At 42.9% G+C, this 12912-nt stretch overlaps 1 protein-coding gene across 11 annotated transcripts in view; it reads right to left on the bottom strand.

The window, feature by feature from the left end:
* Positions 1-12279, bottom strand: part of SSX2IP (SSX family member 2 interacting protein) — a 41373-nt gene extending 29094 nt beyond the window's left edge. For 5 of the 11 annotated variants that reach the window (XM_064588915.1, XM_064588918.1, XM_064588920.1 and 2 more), the window contains exon 1: positions 12124-12279. The gene's annotated coding sequence lies outside the window, so the exon portion shown is untranslated. Of the gene's footprint in view, positions 1-11877; positions 12079-12123 lie in introns of those variants that run through there. The other 6 variants (XM_045897303.3, XM_064588919.1, XM_045897306.3 and 3 more) reach the window with 3 other exon arrangements.
* Positions 12280-12912: the final 633 nt, after the last annotated feature.

Raw genomic sequence — 12912 nt, 5'->3', positions numbered from 1 at the left:
GTTTCATCGTTCCTAGCTAGATTCTCACACACTGCACGTTTCACACTCCTGTCTTCCCTCCACTAATCTGAACAGAACGAGACTCAATAACTGATGACAAATCCACACGTTCACTCCAGCAAGCAAAGCTGGATAAAGGAAAACAGCAATGGAAAAGAGGCCAAAGATGTGAGTCTTCACCTCCTAAATCTCTAACACATCTACCAACTGAATGAGAGTTCAGCAGAAACATAAGTAGTATCTCGATTACAAGATTTCCTTCACACAGTACAATATTTTAAGTATTCTTTTCAAGTTCACTTGAAATTCAAACTTGAGAAGGCACAATTGCCTACCTAAGCAGCATTCTAAAACTTCAATCAAGTGTCAGAAAATAATAGCTCTTCATTACACAGGGAAGCAGTAACACTATGCCATCTAGGTTTCTAAATATTGCACAGGATTTGTCACAAACAGCTAACGACTAAAGTCTTGGCTAAAATCTCACAAAGTTAGACTTACCAAACTGTCAGGCTAAGAAAATAAAATTACTAAAACTCAATCTTTAAATATTATTCCTAGCTTACAAATGCAGTCATAAAAATTAAAAATTGTTATCCGCATATTTTAAATAGATGTTATTACTCTCAAAAAGCAAACACATGATTATTTAAAAATTTAATACCACCATCTGTATTATTGTTCCAAAGGACACTACAGATTTTAATTCCATTATAAATACTCTGCTGCCCCACGCAAAACCATTCAGGTGTGCACATCAATGTAGAAACACACGAATTCAACTTCTTAGAAAATCTACCTTTTACAAATTTAAAATCTAAATGAATTCACCTGAGTGGCAGAATTTACTAGTGTACTTTCCCACAGAAGCAAACTCCTCATAACTTAAATTTGAATAAATATCCAAACGGCTGAAACGCGAAGAGCGGCGCTGCCTCCCCCACCCGCCCCTCTGGCTGAGTCTGCGGCTCCGGGGACTGACACGCGGGAGCACAGCGCGCTCGGCGCAAGGCGCACAGGCCTCAGCCACACCGGCCGGGGTCCCGTCGTGACCGGGTCTCCTGGGAAGTGGGGTACACCGTCTTCTTTGGAGGGGGGTTGTGGGAACGTAATGAGGTCACAGGGGAAAACTAAGCACCGCGCACCTGGCAGAGAGGGAAATGATGTAACAGACATGTGCCAGGTGCGGCTCTCAACGCTTTACGTGTATTATGAAGCCGATCCTCACAACAATCCTACGTTATCTCCTTTTTACAGATGAGGACGTCGAGGCACAGAAAGGCTAGCCGCCCCCTCCCCAGACTCGAGAGCCCATCCTCTTAACCAACACACGCTGCTGCCGCCGCCGATGAGAGGCTCGGGAACCAGTCCTCCTCCCAGGGATCCTTAGCGGCCACCGCTCACTAACCGGTACCTCCAGCTGGGCCAGGACCACCCGAGATCGCGTGAAGACAGAGATGACGGTAAAACGCTGCATGTGCATCCCTTTGGGTTGAGGACACAATCCCATGAAGCTCCAGGCCACAACCTGCCGTTAGAAAGCCACCCTCTTAGCTTTGGGAGCTGTATTTTCAACTTCTGACACACACCCTGGAAGCCACCGTTGCGGCAGTATGAGAAACCGGATGCTCTAATGGTTAAAAGCACAGGACCCAGAGTCAGACCACCTGGTTTCAAACCCCAGTTCCACCACCCACAAACGAAGTGGCCCTGAACAGAAATCTCTGGACTTCATTTTCCTCATTTGCAAAAGGAGAGTAAAAACAGTCTTTAGTCTCAAAGGATTATCACATGACTAAGTAACACACTGAGTTTTAAAATTTATTTAATAACCTTGTTAAGTAGGTTTATGCATGTGCAGGGTTTAACACAGGGTCTTGGGTACATGGCAAGTTCTCAATAAATGTTAGCTGCTATTATTTTAGTAACTTGGAAAGATCTCATGATATTTTGTTAACTAAAAAACTTGCAGAACAATATCTAACACGACCTCATTTGGTCTTCAAAAAAAGCCCAAACCATAGGAGTATATACATATAGGTATAAATTCTGCTCTATAAACACAGAAGTTTGTATAAGAACAGAAAAAACTAGAAAAAAAAACCCAACCTGTGAGGAAAAAAGGGACTTTATCTCTTTACGTATTCACCCACACACACAGATAATTACGGGTAATCCTTATTTTTGGTGTCTCCCAAATTTTCTGTTAAGTGAATGTACTTTTCTTACAGTGAGAAAAAAAAAATCCATGTTTTTAAAAGGCAATTACAGTGATAAGCAGCAGCAATGGGCATGAACAGCATCACTCTCAAACACCAAAATTAATGGCAGAATGGCATAAGTAACAAAAAATACAAAATATTTATTTCCAGATTAATCAATCAATCTGCAGTATTTTAATGCACAAAAGCAAGCAGCTCTGTTGGGCAAATTTCTAACCGGCTCTCTGGTTAGAAATTATACGAATATCCCAAAGCTACTCAGATAACCAATTATGTAAGGGCAACAGAACTTTAGCAGAGGTCAGTAGTTTGTAGTTTTAGATGGCAATCTAGCAGTCTACAAAAATTTGCAATCCATAAATCTTTCCGCTAATCAATTATACTTCTAGGCATCTCTTACTACATATTCTGTCACACGAATGAGCAAGCAAATTGTAATGGAAAGGAACTGGAAACAATCTAAATGTCCATCAACAAACAGTTAAAAGCCAATACCGATAGTAGGGCCAAAACATGGGCTACTTTGGGATTATTAAGGCAGATCTGCATGTATAGCAAGGAAAAAAACAAGCTATGGATAATAAGAATAGTATGATCACCATTTTTCTTTAAAATCAAACTATCTAAAAACTACCTGAATTTAGGAGAAAGGTCTAGAAAAGTTACAAACTGTTACCACCATAACAATCCTGTGGAATGAGATCCACAGATGTCTATTATCTGTTTTTTACATTTCTCATAGGGAGGGGTGGACCTTACCTACAATTCACTTCTTCAGCAGTACATTTTGATATAGCTGGAGTGTTTTAGGAGCATGGATTATTTTGTAAAATTCTTAGAGCCAGTGGATTCATGCAGAATGAATGAGATAATGTGTGTGGAAACACTCCCACCTCAATCCCAGATAGTAGCACCCCTACCCTTTAGTGGAAATACCAACTTAAGACAAATGATAAATTCTTCCCACCAATGAATTTCACCTCTAGCACCATTCCCACATATTCACGCATACAAGTAAGCAAAGGTGATGCAGTCTTTACACTGATGCCCTGCTTTGTCAGAGCATATCTGTGGGGATCTAGCCCATCAAGGAAGACTCACCACCACCCCCCGCCCCAAACCCCACTGCTGTGAAGAGGAAAGACAGAAAGAGTACTGGCAGACCTGGCAAAGGGGGACTGTCCCTCTGGCTTAATTATAATGTAAACTTGGTAGGAGAAAAGAGGGGAGAGACTGACTTTGATTTTTAACTATTAAGATTCTTTCCAAAAAAGAATGTTCTTACTCTATCGACCTTCTATAACTCAAACAACTAGTAAGGTGTATTTCTCTCCTTCAGGAGAGCAGCTGATGAAGTTACACAGGTATGTATTTAGAGTTATGCCACACCATCTGATATTTCATTGTACACTGACTTTCTGTTGCTAATGTTTTCATCTGTTTTGGTCGTGGCTCCCCAAAAGAATTGTTAGTTGTTGTTTTGCTTTGTTTTTGAGGGTACTGTCACTTCAGGGAAGGTCCACAGGAGGATAGTGAAAGAGCACAAGACCAGGTGTCAGGGGCTAAGGTTCTCAGGGCCACTTCTATGATTTACTGAGCAACCCTGAGCTCCTCATCATTTCTTTGGTTTTGAGTTTCCACATCTATAAAATAAGGAGGTTGAACTAGATGATCTTTAAAGAATTTTTAGTCTACTATCTGTTTTTTACATTTCTCATGGGACTTAATATGGAATTGAGTAGAGCTATTCATATCAAAATGTCTTCTTTACATTTTTATAACAATGTGCACACATGGTCTTCACAACCATTTGTTTAGCTAATGAAATTCTACCAAATTCTAACAATAATGATTTATTAAGCATAAACCATTTATGAGGAAAAATTTAAAGCATTTTACGTGTATTAACTCGTTTAATCTCACAAAGGCCCAAAGAGTTACCCGCCCCCATTACAGATGACAAAACTGAGACCCAGAGAGCTTTCTTGCCCGAGGTCACACAGCTAGAATGTGACAAAGCCAAGATTCAAACCCAAGTAGTCCAACACATTTAACCGATTACACCCTGCAGTCTTTACCGTAGGAGAGGAGGCAATACACAGTATGTGAGCTGCTTTTCAAACTGAACACACACACAGGTACTCACTTTTCTACCAAGTCACCTTGAGATGAAATTACAATCAGAAAGTAATTATTTCAACTGAGTGACTGGGATGTGAACTATGTAAGAGGAGACAAACATTAAATGTTATAGCAATTCAAAAAAATTATTTTTGAAAAATCTAGCGAATAGAGATGTCAAATTGCCAGGCTTTCCCCGAACTGCCATTCCCTTCTGTTTGTGCTTCCAAGTGGATCTCGCTGTAATGAAACTTCTCTTCCACCACCTAAACGGAGCCCCTGGTCAGCAGGCCTGGCATTGTATTCTTTGTACTCTGCTTCGCCATGAGGTATCATAAATGACCCATGGTGGCATCCAGTCAAATGTTCGCTGAATAAATGTCAACTAGGTTCAATGACATATTAGTGTGAGGTATACTACTTTGATAGACAAGAATCCACACTTAAGCCATGCTGCATCTTAGAAGGGCTTTCAATTCAATCTTGATTGGTGCCAGCTCAGAGAAGCAGCAAGGGGTCCTAAGTATATGAATCAAGAGCATGACAATTTATAGATAGTACACCAATTTCAAATTCTTCCAGTGTACATGTAGGAAAGCATCATATTCTTATAAGAGGATTAAGAACAAAAAAGAAACAGTTTTAACATCTACCTTACTTTTTGAGGTTGAAAGTCAGCTAAGAAGTCCAAGTAAAAAAAGTTACCATTCGTTGGTATTTTATTCCTGAATGTATTAAAGACCATGGAAATAACAACAACAACAAAAACCCCACCATAACTCATGAATTTGTAATAGTGTAATCATGTATCTGTAGTAGCTTTTTCAATGATTCAGCCCAAATTCAATCATCAGTTATAGTTCTCAAATTGTGGTCCCAGGACCAGTGGCATCAATAGTACCTAGGAAATTGTTAAAAATGCAAATTCTCCAGGCACCTGGGTGGTTCAGTCAGTTAAGCTTCCGACTTCAGCTCAGGTCATGATCTCAAATAAAACCTGTCTCTCTCAAATAAAATCTTTAAAAAAATGCAAATTCTCAAGTCCCACTCCAGGTCTAAAGATTCAGAAACTCTGGGAGTGGGACCCACAGATCAGTGTTTTAACAGAACCTCCATGAGGTTCTGATGCATCAAATTTGAGATCATGGCTATACTCTATAGAATGTGCTTCAGTAGAAGTTAATATTCTATTTATGCAGTTTAGAATATGGAATACCAAAAGGAATTCTTACTTAAGGGTGCTAAAGAATGGATTTCAGGAATAATGTAAGTGTTCCAGAGTACTAAATGAGGGTCGAAAATAACAGTCCTAGAGAATGTCTGGCTAAGGCTTACTAAACCTTGGAGGGTGGGAGAACCTTTGAAAAACAAATTTGGCAGGTGAGATTCATATATCCTATTCACCCACTCTACAACCTAGCAGGTCCATGTCTAGGTATAAATCTAAGAGGAACTCTTGCATCTATGCGCCAAGAGGCATGAACATAAACTGTGGCACTCTTGACAGGAGCCAAGGAGCACAAGAGCATAACCCTGGAAGCAACCCAAACACCCATCAACAGGAGAATGAATAACCTGTGGCATACATGCAAAACGGAATACCGTGCAGCAATCAGAAAACTGCAGTGGCACACAATCTAGAGGAATGTCAGCAAATACTAAGTGGATGAATTTCAGGATTATAATAAGCGAAAAGCGCCTCAGAAGACAGGGCATGTAACATAGGTGTTAATTGTGTATGTGTTTGGAAAACTCACAGACGCAATAAAACTATGTTTTAAAAGATACCAAGGGAATAATGGATATAGATTCGGTAAACAAGGGGTGCCTGGGTGGCTCAGTCAGTTGAGTGACTGACTCTTGATTTCAGCTCAGGTTTTGATTTCAGCGTCAGGCTATCGAGCCTCGCATCGGGTTCTGCACTCAGCATGGAGTCTGCTTGTCCCTTTCCTTCTGCTCCTCTCCCAACTCTCTCTCTCAAATACATAAAATCTTAAAAAAAAAAAAAGTCAGTAAACAGTTGCCTCAGGTGAGACAAATAGAGCAAAGGATTGGTTGCGTCCATATGGTCACATAGAGATTATTGTTAAGGTCCTAGCTTATGTTAGGTAGTATTTAGTATTAAAACTAAGTAAATAACATCAGTTATGAGAATGTGTTCTAAGGCAAGCAATATAACTAACTCTTTGTACCTGAAGTCCTTTATTTTTTTTTTTTTTAAATATAGGGCTGCCTGGGTGGCTCAGTCAGGTAAGCGTCCGACTCTTGATCTCATTTCAGGTCTTGATCTCAGGGTCATGAGTTCAAGCCCCGCGTTGGGCTCCATGTGGAGCCTACATTAAAAAAATAAAATAAAAAATAAGGGGCACCTGGGTGGCTCAATCAAGTAAGCAGCTGCCTTTGGCTCAGGTCATGATCTCAGGGTTCTGGGTTTGAGCCCCACATTGGGCTCCCTGCTTGGCGGGGAGTCTGCTTCTCCCTCTCCCACTGCTCCTAACCCACCGTCGTGTGTGCATGCTGTCTCAAAATCTTTTAAAAAACAAAAAATAAATTAAATAAATAAATATATATATATATATATATACACTGTTCCTCAAATATGTCAAATACTTCTAAATTCTACCCAGTCTTGGCTATGAGACACTAAGAGCCCTGGGTCCTCAGCCTGACAACTGCCCAGGCAGGGGTTAAACTGTTTTGGGTCACAGAATCCAAACCCAGTGATTCTCCTCCCCTAAAAGTGCAAAAAACAAGTAGTTTTGGCTATAGTTTCAGAGGCTCTATGAAGCCATTCAGACCTACACAGGATCCATGGATAAGGAGTGAAGAATTGGAACTCCTGTACTAGTTAATTACAAGAAACTGGTGGGAGAGAACAACTCTCGGTGATGTGGGTCATCAGCTATGTCATCCTTACAATGGCCCCAGAAAGGAGGAGACAGAACACTATTTTATTGATGGAAGAATCTGAGACTCAGAGAGACTAAGTAACTTGCCCAGTTACAAACCTGGGGGGCAGGAATAAAAGCGCAGCTATTTAATAATATGGAAGGTAAGAATAAAAACTAGCTATTTATGATTCCAAAGTCTCACAGATCCTGGCCTTCTCTTGACTCTCAACAAGTATCCCAAGTAAATTATATAAATTCTGTGGGCCCAACTCTTCATTATAAAATAACACAGCTGATGATGGGTTGTATTTATTGATTTCTAGGATGTCTTCTGGAGTTTATATTCTAGATCTTATGTGCAAGGATACTTCTAAAACTTGGATACAGAATAAAAGAATAATGTTAAAGGTGCCAACTTTTAGATAGGAAAGTATAGACAAGCAAATAATCTACTGGCAAAGGACTGACACACTCATGACTGGGATCTTTATAACCTGGACTAACTTTCAGATAAAAAGCATATGCAATGGCTGGTACCCATCTTGGATTGTAAGTAGCTACTGGCCACTCGTTAAACTCTATACATGATTTTAAATTCATATATAGTGCTATGATTTCTTTAGAGCAATACTCTTCTAGCAATCTCCTCCCAACTTGATGTTTCCAAAACATTAAGGTTCCATTTTCAGCAGCCCTGGCACAAAAATATTATACCTAACTAGGCAATTAATGGTCAGGGCCTGGGTGATGGACTTAGCCATGACAATGAGAATTGTGAAGGACAGATAAATACTTCAGAAGTTGGACTGACAAACACGATGACTAGTATACAAAAGGGAGGCATTTATTCTCTCACGTAAAAATCAGTCTTTGATACTATACAGAGAACAGAGTCACTTAGATAAAGAGAACAGGGGAGTAAGATGAATAAAATAGGGTTTGGTTAAGTATGTGGTGATAATGAGCTCAGTGTAGAACTTGCTGCGTTTAGAGAAGCCCTCATAAGACATTCAAATAGGGATAAACTCTAGAGCTTGGAGATCAAAAGACATCAGGGCAGAATTAGGAGTGATCAGCATATGTGGTAGTTGAATCTATACAGAAAAAAGAGGCAGCAGAAAGAACCCCAAAGAACATCAACATGCAGCAGGTGAGTGAGGGGGACCTAGATATAGGAGATAAAAACCGGGGGGGGGGAGCCAAGGGAAAAGAAACTATTGGGGGGGGGGGTGATGAACAGCAGCAAATGCCATGAAAGAGCGAGATGGGAACAGAAAAATATGGTGGATTTGGCCATTAGTGACTTTATGACAAAGCTGAACAGTAAAAATGAAAATCAGATTTTAGAAAAGTGATCAGCAAGTAAGAAAAGGAGACAATAAATCATGTGCTCACAAAGCTTAGTTTCACAGAATGTGAAAATGGACCTGTTTAAATGTAGAAAGGCTTAGTTTATTAGATGCTCACGTATCCACTAAGACCTCAAAAAAAAAAAAATCCTGTCCTTGTTATTTCCTATTCAATTATAGCATTTTTATATGAAATAGAAATAATATTAAATACCCGATAAATGTAAGTTATTTTTCCAGGCACCATTCAGGATATTAACATATTTTCTTATTTAATCACAACCCTATGAAGTAGGTATTATTATTCCTAACTTACAAATGAGACTAAGGCATAGAGAAGATAATGTCCAATAGTAACGTGCCCAAGATTGCATAGCTAATAGTAGGATAGTCAAAACCAAAATCTGACTCAGCAGAGTTAGAGGGAGGGAGGGCAATGTGGGAAGCAAGAGTTAACCTGAGAACTGTGAATATTACTGGCTACCTGTAGTTTAATTTCTACTTAAGAACTTCTTTTTAACTTGGGAAAGATAGTTTGTGGCTTTTCTCATCTCAGAATCCTACACTGCTGGAACCTTTTTTTTTAATGGCCCTTAGGACACTTAGATTCTGTACTGCATTATAATTTTGTTATTTCTCTTACCGCACGGCAAGTTGCTTGAAAATGGAGCTGTATCTTACTTATCTTTGTATCCCTATTCCCCCAATCCTAAAAGTAAAACATGCTCAATAAAGGTTGGTTGTATGAGTAATCATTTCTGTTTTCCTCAAGTTCCTGGGGGCTTCAATAAAATATTTTTCAAGTATTTAATTGCTGAGTAGGGCTGATGTCTCTCAGAAGCTACTTAGACCATCTATGCTCAGAACATTTTCAGATTATTCAAATTACTGATTTGGTGGAAATACCCTTCTAAAAATCAAATATAATTCCCCCTGGATAATACCATTTAAAGGTTCCCTAGCACTTAGGGTCCAATGTCACAGCCCTGTTCTCTAACCTTATCACTCACACACCCCACCTGGCTCCAACAACCAATCCACCAGGACTTCCTCAATCGTATACTGGGCAGAACCAGACACCATGCACTTACCAGGTGAACTCCTTCTCTTCTGTCAAGACACAGCTGAAATTCTCCTTTCTAAAGCCTTCTCATATTTGCAATTTTCATTTTCTGTTTTTGCTCTCTCCCTTACTACACTGTTAATTTCCTAAAAACAAACTCCTCAAGGCAACACTCATCTTTTTTCTCTTCAGGCCTGGCAAGGATAAGCTCTGTTAGTGTTTATTAAAGCATAATTCAGCACATCTGCTGGTACTAGGCATACTATTTAATAGACCCACTACCAAAAGTAAAGATTTCAGGTTGTTCTCCATTAGCAATAAAGAATGGTGCACTTCTCTATTCTATCTCATCTCATTAACTTGCGAATTCAAGATTAACATGTACCTTCATTACCAGCTAATCATAATCACCATCACCAAAGACACAAAAAAGGCCATCGGAGGATCAAAACCCTTTGTGTCCTGAGCAAATGGTCAAACCAGTAAGACATATTTGCAACTATTGTAAAAAATACCCCCAAAAAAATCACTTGAAAAGCTTTGGAATGCCTCCAATTTAAGGATGGGAAATGAATTAAAATCACACAATTTTGGGGCAGTATCTCTCACCTTTTAATCTGTAGGTGTGTACTACACAGAAGACACTCAAATGTCTACCTTAATAAAAGCCGTGTCATATCCACCTTTGTCAAAGAGCAGCTAGGTCAGGTTTTTGGGGAACCCAAGAATATAATCTTTGTGCTGGCCTTCAGGCTTTTGACAAACCATCTGAACAGTGAACGCTGTAGTTTCTCATATAGCGCCTCAGCATGTCTGGAAGGGAATGTGCTTTAACAAGTCTTGTCACAAGGCACAATGTGTTATGAGGAGATCTTCACATTTCATCCTACAATAACAGTCTCTGCAGTTATCTTCGAGCTGCTTCACCCATGTTACTTAATCCTGGGGCTTTTTTATCTTCATTGCACAGATGGGAAAAGGGAAGAAAAGGCCCCCCTGCAAGTCACCAAAACAGCCTTCATTTTAACCATTAGCTGCTAATCCTCTTTTCAAAGAACCATTTTGTTTGAGGAACTTTCACTGACAGCAAGCACAACAGAGGGTCAAATTGGTCATTAGCTTTTACTTGTTTAGTGTGAATGAATAACCTAAGCTTCCTAGGCCTCTGTGTTATGATAGCTCTAGGAGAGGAGTTTTGATGGATTACTTTTGCTGACTGAATCCAAGTCCCTAAATCTACCTCTAACTTCTTCTAAATTTCAAGATAGCTTGACTTAAAGTTTAACTCTAAAGGCATTTTTTGGTCTCTCTCCAGATCGCTCATCCTTTTCAAATTTTATTCAGTCTCTTAAATGTGTCAAGTCACACCTACCTTTCAGTTCAGGATCAAGGCTACCAAAATTTTCTTCTACCTAAAGAGGAGACCAATCCCTCCTGAGCAACGCAATGTTCCAAGGCATCCATCATTCACAACCAACTCGAGAGACAGACTCTAATCTGTGTCGTTAGGGAAGCCCAACAATCTTAAACTGCAGGTAGCTTCTTACACTTCTGATCCACTCTTGGAGGAGTGCCTCGTCTAATCCTCTCCCCATGATGCTCCCCACCCCCAAAGGGAAAGCTCAATTCTTTCCGATTCAACAAGAACTACATCATCGGCCTTGCAAATGACATTTTGGCAATCACAACTATGGACCTTGAAGTGAGGTAACAACCTAAAGATCCCCACATTACAAGTGCTAAGCACAAATTATTTAGCGGATTCCATTTCCTGGGCCCAAGTGACTTGCAAAATAGGGCGATGAGCACTGGCTCAAAAGCGGGCAGGGAGCTCACAATCCGGTTTACGTTCTTGACTGTAAAATTCTACACCAAGATATTTTCACACTTGCCTGCCTTTTGGAGGATGTAAGCTCTTCCCCTTGACTTTTAACTAGATCTCTTCCCCTGCAGCGGCCACGGGCCACTCAGTAACTCATTCTAAGGACTGCCTCTTGCGGCTCGCCCCAACGAATCCCGAAGCCCGCAAACCCCGCAGCCTCCGCTAGCAACACACCGCAGCCCCAAACTGGCCATGCCTTCCTCCCCCACGTCCCCGCGTCGCTCGTCATCCCACGCCAGGCGCCACCCTCTCTCCATCCCGGAGAAGGTTTTGGGCTCCGCGGTCCGGAGCCCTCTCGTGGGCGCAGCGCCGCGACCGCCGGCGGGAGCGGACCCGAGCTGGCACCTACCTCCCACCTCCTCCTCCAGGCACCGCCGGGGTCAAGGCTCCACCGCCTCCTCCAACGGCCCCAACGGCCCCAACGGCCGCGCCGAGCCTCTCGCCGAGAAGCGGGGCGCCGAGCCAGGTGCCGGCGCTCACCTCCGCACCCGCCCTCCGGCTCCCCGCCGGCGCCCGCCCCAGGCCCCGCCGGCGCCCCCGCCCCTCTGCGGGCGAGCGCGTCACAATCCCCGTCGCGGGGGTTAGGGGCTCTCACCGTCACGGCCCCGAGAGCGGCGGAGAGGCACCGCTCGCTGTCCTAGACCGGCTCGCGCAGCCCCGAGGGCCCGCACAGGCGCGGCGGCACGCAGCGCCCCGCGCCCGCGGCCCCGCCTCGGCTCCGGGCTCCCGCCTTCCCCGCCCCCGGCCCGGCTCCGCTCCGCCCCTCGCAGCCACCCCCTGCCTCGGCAGGTTCGCAAGGTTCCCACCCCGCCCCCGCGCCGCCGGCGCCGCAGGCCCAGCCTTCTCCCATTGGCTCCGCCAGTTGCTAGGCGATGAACAACCGCGGCCTGCATTGGCCCCCGGAGTCTCCTCCCCCCCCCTCCAAAAAAACCTAGAGAAAAAGAAAACCTCATCTCTAGAGCCGGAGCGGGATGCGGGCGCAGCTGCGGCTGCGGCACCTGTTACGCCCTGTGATTCACCCGGCCGGGCCCTACTCCCCGCCCCCTCCTTGCGCCCGCAGAGCTGGGGCCCCCGGGCTCCGTGGGGGAAGCGGGTCGTGGTTGCTTTAAGGCGCGTGTTCCGAGCTCCAGTGAACCCCAACACCCACCCTAGAAGCAAAAGTGAAGCTCCCAGAAGACCCACGTGCGCTGGCAAAAGTGGAGAAATAAAGCAAACAACAGCCGGCACCCAGAATTAGGTCAGGCCCAGGGGAAGGGAGGTCCAAGCGTTGGGAATTGTGGATGCACACAACCCAACCCGGGGAAAGTTAGATGTAAAATTAGGGCAAAGAAACGGACCTGGGCAGAAGACAGAATTACTAACCAATGACACTCGTGAACTACAA

Source organism: Mirounga angustirostris, unplaced genomic scaffold, assembly GCF_029215605.1.
Source record: "Mirounga angustirostris isolate CCGP_5_RB_7025 unplaced genomic scaffold, mMirAng1.0.hap1 SCAF_4, whole genome shotgun sequence".
NCBI lineage: Eukaryota > Metazoa > Chordata > Mammalia > Carnivora > Phocidae > Mirounga > Mirounga angustirostris.
Note: the sequence above shows the minus strand (reverse complement) of the source record. Positions and strands in the feature narration are given on the sequence as shown.